This window comes from Anolis sagrei, chromosome 4 (assembly GCF_037176765.1).
Source record: "Anolis sagrei isolate rAnoSag1 chromosome 4, rAnoSag1.mat, whole genome shotgun sequence".
NCBI lineage: Eukaryota > Metazoa > Chordata > Lepidosauria > Squamata > Dactyloidae > Anolis > Anolis sagrei.
The window spans coordinates 130,896,174-130,905,179 of NC_090024.1; positions in this window are offsets into that span (position 1 = coordinate 130,896,174).

The following is a 9,006-nucleotide window of genomic DNA, read 5'->3' on the forward strand; positions in this document are numbered from 1 at the left end:
ACCTAAGGCATAAGTAAGTATGAGTGGCCACATCATGAGAAGAAAGAAAAGCTTGGAAAAGGGAATTATGCTGGGGAAAATGGAAGGAAAAAGGAAGAGGGGCCGACCAAGGGCAAGATGGATGGATGGGATCCTTGAAGTTGACCTTGAAGGAGCTGGGGATGGTGACGGCCGACAGGGATCTCTGGCGTGGACTGGTCCATGAGGTCACAAAGAGTCGGAAATGACTGAACGAATAAACAACAACAACAACAACAACAACAACATGAGTAGGAATTCTTGGAATATTTGATATGGGTCAAGAGTCAAGCTGAGGTTAAAACACTGGGCCGAGGACCCAGAACTCTCTGGCACCACTTCTCTCCAGGATGAAGAGGAGCCATTGATAAGCACTTTTTCGGTTCATATGGTTAATCAATTCTCAATCTACTAATTCCCATTTGACTAATTAATGCAGAGCACAATTTAAGAGGAGACAGCCTGTATAAACTTCAATGAAATAGATAAGAAGAACTGTACAAAAATGAACTGTTCTCCATGCCCATTTATTTTATTTACAATATTTCTACCTTGCTCTTCTCACCCCCACAGGGAGACTCAGAGCGGCTAACAACGGCAACGATTCGATGCTGCAATAATTACAATTATAAAAGCAAGATAAAATCATACAATGCAATAAATTAAAACAATATTAGTTATACAACCATAAAGGCATTTCATTATAAAATTGTATGGTCCAATTCAATGTTCAGGTGCCGTTATATCCATTAGCCAAAAGCCTGGTTCCACAACCACATCTTCAGTTTTCTTCTGAAAGAAAGGAGGGAGGATGCCGATCTAATTTTACTGGGGAGCGAATTCCACAGACAGGAGCTCACCACCAAGAAGGCCCTGCCCCTCATCCCCATCAGCCGTGTTTGCGAAGCTGGTGTGACCGAGAGCAGGGCCTCCCCAGCGGATCTTAGACTACGAGGCGGAACGTAGAGAAAGATACGTTCGGACAAGTAAGCTGAGACAAAGTCATATAGGGCTTTATAGGCCAACACCAGCACTTTGAATTGTGCTCGGAAATGGACCAGCAGCCAGTGGAGTTGACGTAACAGGGGGGTGGTATGCTCCCTGTACGATGCTCCAGTGAGCAATCTGGCTGCCGCCCATTGGACTAGTTGAAGTTTCCGAACAGTCTTCAAAGGCAACCCCACGTAGAGTGCATTGCAGTAATCTATTTGGGATGTAACCAGAGAGTGGACCACTGTGGCCAGATCAGACATCTCAAGGTACAGGCATAGGTGGCGCACAAGCTTTTCAGTGGAGTGTCCTGCATTGTGCCCCATAACATACCCATTCTTCACTATTCTCCCAATGCTAGTATTTCCATTTAGATTGAAGACAAGAAAAAAGGGTGAGATCCTATAAAGACTTTGTAAACAAATGCTTATTTGTTAGGGTCTTTGTTAACTCAGGTACACCTTTGTTCAAACTGTCAGAAAAGGACCGCAGACTATAATTTTGGACTCATTAGACCAGAGTCCTCATTGGCTCTGTAACCATCTGGAAGGAGAAAGGCGAAATGAGAATACCAATAAAACGTTGGTTTCCACACAATAGAGAATACGGAAGATCTCCATCAAGGCCTTGTGAAAATACATGAGATTGTCTGACATTAAGTAATAACACAACCTTTTGAAGATTTAACTGTTATGGAAAAGCAAGAAAAATGGACAACAGAAAGCATCTTTGACTTTTATCAGATGTAATTTGTTGCTAGAAATTGCTAAAAGATATACAAGCAAGATTAAGCTGTAATGATTTAGCGTCTGACCTTTGAAGAAATTAATGTTATCGTACCTGTTGCAAAAATGCCCTGACTTAGATTAGTGATGGTGGTGCCATTAATTTCTATAAAGTGGGCAGGTCTAATAACTCAATTGCTTTAAAGGGCCCTTTTCAACTCATCTAGAACAACAAGGGTGCTGAGAACTAGAAAGAAGTAAGTCCTCTCAGTGGAAACTCTTTCTGAAGGCCAAGCTATCCTGTTGAGGACAGACACTAGACGTTCTCAGGACACAAGTAAGTACAATAGCTTCAAACTACAAGAAAGGGGATTCCATCTGAACATTAGGAAGAACTTCCTGACTGTGAGAGCCATTCAGCAGTGGAACTCTCTGCCCCGGAGTGTGGTAGAGGCTTCTTCTTTGGAGGCTTTTAAACAGAGACTGGATGGCCATCTATTGGGAGTGCTTTGAATGCAATTTTCCTTCTCCTTGGCAGGGGGTTGGACTGGATGGCCCATGAGGTCTCTTCCAGTTCTATGATTCTAAGTATGAATTACTTATCCTCACTACCTCTGAGGATGCTTGCCATAGATGCAGGCGAAACGTCAGGAGAAATGCCTCTAGAACATGGCTCTATAGCCCGAAAAACCCACAAGAACCTTATGAATTACTTGTTCCTGTTCATATTTGCGGGTGATTAAGGTAGTTTCTCCCATCCAACAAAGTCACCAGCCATTAGGCATTGTGATTTTTGTTGGAATGTGTTGCTTGAATCTGTTTAATTCTAGTAAAGGTAAAGGTTTTCCCCTGACACAGGCATGTAGCCGGGGGGGGGGGGGGGGGGGGGCTTGAGGGGCTTCAGCCCCCCCCCCCCCCGAAATTCTCATGGTGGTTCGCGAAAAGGCCTTACTGGTGCATTATTTAAACTGTTATGTTTATTCATATCATGATCTCATCACCATACTCAATATATCCCATATGCATGGGGGTATTGGGGTAATGATACAAAAGGTTTGCTAGGCTAGACCCTCTTTCACTCAGACTCAGCCCCCCCTGAAACTCAGCCCCCCCCAAAAAAAAACCCTGAAAAAAATTCAGCCCCCCCCCCCCCGAAACGAAATCCTGGCTACGGGCCTGCCCAGTCGTGTCTGACTGTGGGCTGTGGTGCTCATCTCCATTTCTAAGCCAAAGAGCCGGCGTTGTCCGTAGACACCTCCAAAGTCATGTGGCCAGCATGACTGCATGGAGCGCCGTTACCTTCCCGCCGGAGCGGTACCTATTTATCTACTCACATTGCATGTTTTTGAACTGCTAGGTTGCATGTTTTTGAACTGCTAGTGTGTGATGGAGATAAGAAAATCATCAATTTAATGTCAAAACAGATTATGCCTCAGCTGTATGGTAAACCTACTCTTCCAAACACTTGAAATGTCCAGTGGGATGGCGTTTTTGGTCAAAATAATGTCGTATTCTTAGTTTCGAGTATTTGCCAGTACATAACTAAAACCTGAAGTACTATATTTAGTTGAGGGCAATGCACTATTGAATGTAATGTTTGCCTCAATTTTGAGGGTTTGCATTACCAAATTAAAAAAAAAAAAGATTTTCTGTCGAATATAATGCAGGGCGATGGTGGCGTGAAAAGCCGTACCTTCTGTCTGGTTTTCCCACCAGCCTTTCGTGGCTACCATCAGTTTCTCACCAGCTTTTTCACAGCCACCGTGGCCTGTTCCTCCTCTGTCCCCAATTGACATCTCTTGCCCAAATGTGCAGATGGTTTAGGCATGTGATTCTAACACACTATTGAATCTAACGGCTATAATAAATTGTTGTTCTTTTGATGCAGGCATGACAAAAAAGGTTGCCGTCATTGGAGCTGGTGCCAGTGGTTTGACTGCCATCAAATGCTGCTTGGATGAGGGTCTTCAGCCAACCTGCTTTGAGAGGAGTGAAGATATTGGGGGGCTGTGGAGATTCTGCGTAAGTCAACCGCTGGCTTATTTGTACATTGACTAGGCTTCAATAAGCTGCAATAATACACTTATACCATAATTCAACATCCAGCAAATAACATGTCCTATTTTCTTCTTTGTCCACACGTTTAACAAGATGCTTAGAACATATCAAAGGGAGAAAAAGAAAGTGGTAATTCTTTCACTGTGGAGTCTCCAATACTTATATCTTCCAACTGCTTCCGTAATGTGGCTTGCAGCCCTGCATAGACCTCCAATGTCCTCTATTTGTGCTGGTACCATTTTCATTTCTCCAGGACCTACAACTCCTATAAATCATGGGGAATTCTCCCCAAACCTCTCTAGTATGTTCAGTTGCTGATCAATCCCTCTGTAAGCTATGTGCCATAGAAAAGAATAGGAAAGTGTTAGGGGAGAGGCAGTGGGCGGGGTCATGCACATTCCACACCAACTGAGAGTAAGAAACATTGGATGTCTGTGGTGGAGGAAACACATAAAATCTAGGATGAAATTGTCCCCGTATGAAAGCTTTCACTTGGGTGGTGGGCAGTCCGGCGTTTGTGGAGAACATTGTACATATTCATGGCACTCACTATAACCAGCAATGTCATTGCAGGGAGGGCCATCCATGTCTCCTGAGTAGTGGGAACTATAGCTGTTTGTGGAGGCAGGTGCTTGTCTGTGTAAGTGGACACCCCAGCCACACACATACATACATATTTTCACTTTTATTATGTGTGTGCAGAGGTGGCCCTAGGTAATTTTCAACGGTAAGCAAACAGTATTTTGGCGCCCTCCCCACCCAACCAATCACTGATATATATATTCTGTTCGTCGTGGGAGTTCTGTGTGCCATATTTGGTTCAAGTCCATCATTGGTGGAGTTCAGAATGCTCTTTGATTGTAGGTGAACTATACATCCCAGTAACTACAACTCACATATGTCAAGGTCTATGTCCCCCCAAGAGCACCTCAAGAGCGCCCCTGGGCAAAATCAATATACTGCAAATGCTTACTTTGCGTAATGAGTTGAGCCGCCCCTGTGTGTGTGTGTGTGTATGTGTGTGTGTATACACACACACACACATATACATATATATGAATACTGTCTTCCTCTCACAGATAACTCAGTTTAAAGCTTCCTGATGAGGTTGGTGAGTCTCTTAGCAAATAATTTTTTGCTACAACCTTTGCTAGACTTGTCCTCGTATGAAATTGTCCTCGTATGAAAGCCTTCACTTGGGTGGTGGGCAGTTTGACGTTTGTGGAGGACATTGGCAGGGCTCTTGGACATGTTCATGGTGCTCACTATAACCTGCAATGTCATTGGTGGGAGGACCATCCATGTCTCCTGAGTAGTGGGAGCTACAGCTGTTTGTGGAAGAAGGAGCTTGTCTGTGTAAGTGGACACCCCAGCCACACACATACATACATATTTTCACTTTTATTATGTGTGTTGTATGTGTGTGTGTATACACACACACACATATATTCTCATATATGTGTGTGCGTGTGCGAATACTGTCTTCCTCTCCCGGATAACCAAGTTTAAAGCTTCCCGATGAGGTTTGTGAGTTTCTTAGCAAACAATTTTTTGCTAGTCACTGAGAGATGCAACCTTTGCTAGACTTGTTTTTAATTTGCCAATTTCTCACAGGAGAATGATATCGAGGGACAAGCCAGCATTTACAAATCATTGACCATTAACACTTCAAAAGAGATGATGTGTTACAGTGACTTTTCCATCCCTGAAGATTATCCAAATTATATGCACAACAGCAAAGTCATGGAGTATTTCAGGATGTATGCAAAGCACTTTGACCTACTTCGATATATACATTTCAAGGTAAGACCTCATTATTTGGTTAATTTTACAATACCAAAGACAACCATAAAGAGGCAACCCAGTTGTATTAGTAACAGAGAAACCTTTAACTACAGTATCCCTAAATGTGAGGAAAGCATTTGCCCTCTTGATAATTTACAAATAAATTAGGTGATGAAGGCTTTGGATAGGAAGGAAGCCTAACTTGAGTGCAAAATTTTATCATCCACAGACCAAGTAGTGTGGCCTTGTTCTTGCACTACTTTGGCAACTTGGGGCTTTCTTTTTTCTATACCAGAATGTAACTTTGCTATACAGCATAGCATACTGGCAAAGCAACTAGATTTAAGTTTATCTGTTTTTCTAAAATGTGCCATAATTAATACAGTGTTCCCTCACTTACCACGGGAGTTATGTTCTATGACCACCCGTGATAAGTGAAAAACCGTGAAGTAGTCTCTTCTTCTTCCTCCTCCTCTTCCTCTGAGGCTCCAGGGTCCTCCCAGGAAGAAGAGGAGAGGAGGGGGGGAGCCTTGGCTTGGCCCTCTCTGAGGATGAAGCCACCACTGAAGAGGGCCAAACCAAGGCTCCCCCTTCCTCTCCCTTCTCTTCTTCCTCGGAGGGCCCTGGGGCCTCCGAGGAAGAGGAGGAGGAAGAGGAAGGGAGGGAGCCTCAGCTTGGCCCTCTCCAAGGACAAAGCTGCTGCTGAAGAGAGCCAAGCTGAGGCTCCCCCTCCTCTCCCCCTCCTCTCCCCCCTTCTCTTCCTTGGAGGACCCTGTGGCCTCCGAGGAAGAGGTGGAGGAAGAGGAGGAGGAGGAAGAGGAAGAGAGCGAGCCTTGTCTTGGCCCTCTCCGAGGATGAAACCGCTGCCAAAGAGGGCCAAGCCGAGGCTCCTCCTCCTCTCCCTCCTCCTCTTCCTCGGAAAAATCAGCGAAACACCAAATCCGCAATAGGCGAACTGCGAAATAGCAGGGGAACACTGTACTGCTCATGAAGTTAATTTGAGGATAGTGCCTTGAATAGATATACATCTTCTCAGGAAACTTGCTACTTATGCTCTGGGGCCTTGGTATGATTGTCGACTGATGATGGGAGGGCTTGTATATTGATGATGGGATGCATGTCATATTCTCTAATCTTGCAGTGGTAGCCTATAGGCCAGTGGTCTCAACCTGTGGATCCTCAGCCAGTTTAGCTGTTAGGGTTTCTGGGAGTTGAAGGCCAAAACATGTGGGGACACACAGGTTGAGAACCACTGCTGTAGACTCACAATTTGTAAGCAGGTAGAGGAAAAAACAAACAAAAGGCACACAAAGAGCTCCAAGAAAAAAAAAATGCAGGGAATAGAATCAGCCTTTGCATATGGCATTCCGAGACCTTGCAAAGGCTTTTGATGTTATGAAATGTAATGCTCTCTGCATCATCCTCTTAAAAACAGAATAACCTGACAAATAGATGAACATCCTGTGTTCACCTATTTGTCAGCAAAGTCTCCCGAAGTGACCTATTTAAGGTTGGATCAGGTGTCAAACAGGGATTTGTTATTGTCCCAGCATTATTTTCTATCTTCATCACTATGATTCTTGTTGTTGCTACCTTACTTTTGGCTTTCAGCCTGCTGAGATTAAAGAACTTGCCATCTATCCAAGATGGGATTTCCTCACCTTGTTGATGGGAAGATTCCCATCGGTGAGGAAATCACATATCAAAGAGATGACGAGCTCTTTAACTTCAGCAGAATGAAAGCCAAAAGTAAGGAAACAATAACTTCGGGGTTGTTGTAGGTTTTTCGGGCTATATGGCCATGGTTTAGAAGCATTCTCTCCTGATGTTTCACCTGCATCTATGGCAGGCATCCTCAGAGGTTGTGAGGTTTGTTGGAAACTAGAAAAATTGGGTTTATATATCTGTGGAATGTCCAGGGTGGGAGAAAGAACTCTTGTTTGTTTGAACTAGGTGTGAATGTTTCAATTGGCCACCTTGATCACAGCTAATCACCTCTCAACAAAAGACTCCTGTAGGCACTAACAAGCCACACCTAAAAACTGCCAGATGATCAAATGCTAATCCATGCGGCCAACTAAAACATTCACACCTAGTTAAAACAAACAATTCTTTCTCCCACCCTGGTCATTCCACAGATGTATAAACCCATTTTTCCTAGTTTCCAACAGACCTCACAACCTCTGAGGATGCTTGCCATAGATGCAGGTGAAATGTCAGGTGAGAATGCTTCTAGAACATGGCCATAGAGCCCGAAAACCTACAACAACCCAGTGATTCAGGCCATGAAAGCCTTCAACAATATAATAGCTTCTATTATAGAACTCCAATTCAGGCAGTCCCTGACTTACAAACATCTGACTTTCAAATGTCTCATTGTTAAGAACAGGGGTGAGACAACAGGAAGTGAGATAACTCTACCCCTTGGAAGGGAAATTCACTCGAGATGTTTCTAGATATTCAGCATCAGACCACTTCTTAAATCCATTCATTAAACCATCTTAACAGTGACCCTGTCATCTGCTGAGAATTCCACATTTTCCCCGTGCCTTTGTGATTGTGCTTTCATTTATGCACTTCCTTGGAAAATCACTATATAGCAAAACCCTAAAATATTATCACTATTTCAGTCCTGTGTCTGCAGTGTACGTAGACATCCAGATTTCCACATCAATGGTCAGTGGGAAGTTGTGGCAGAAATAAATGGAAAGAAAGAAGCTGCCCTCTTTGATGCTGTTCTGGTCTGCACTGGTCACCATATCGATGCTTACTTCCCCCTCAATTCATTCCCTGGTAGGTAACGGTGATGATGTTTGTTGCTTGATGATTTGTGAGTCCATTTGAAAGTAACATTCCCAGAAGAGAAACATTTCTCACACCTTTTTCATGTTGTGTTTATGTAGCTATTAGGGGTGGTTGGATTTGTGTTTGCTATAGTGTGTTATTCTGTTTTTCTGTGTGAACATGTGTGGCTTTGCTCCCAATACTTAATATTGACTTGATCCATCCGTGGAAAGATATATATATGTTCAGTGTAGACTCATATCATGTAGTTTAACTGCATAGAACTGCATTGTATGAGTCTATATATCAGTGGTTCCCAACCTGTGGTCCGTAGATCACCAGTAGTCCACAAGAACTAAAATATGGTGCGTGGCCTTACAGTTACCACACAGTGAGCTATTGGTCTCGTGAAACCCTCTTATAATGCCAAGGTTTATTAAATGTGGTTTTCTGTGGGTGAGCAGATGGTGACTACTGTATGGCATATGTTCTATATCAGAAACTAGAGCTGATGTGATCTATCCAATCCAATTATCTGAATCAGCACCCCAAATAACCAAACTGAATCTAAAGTTGACCAAAAACTGATTCGTAACCCTTTTGGTACTAATTTTGGAGAGTGGTCCCTGGTCTAAGTGGTCCCTGG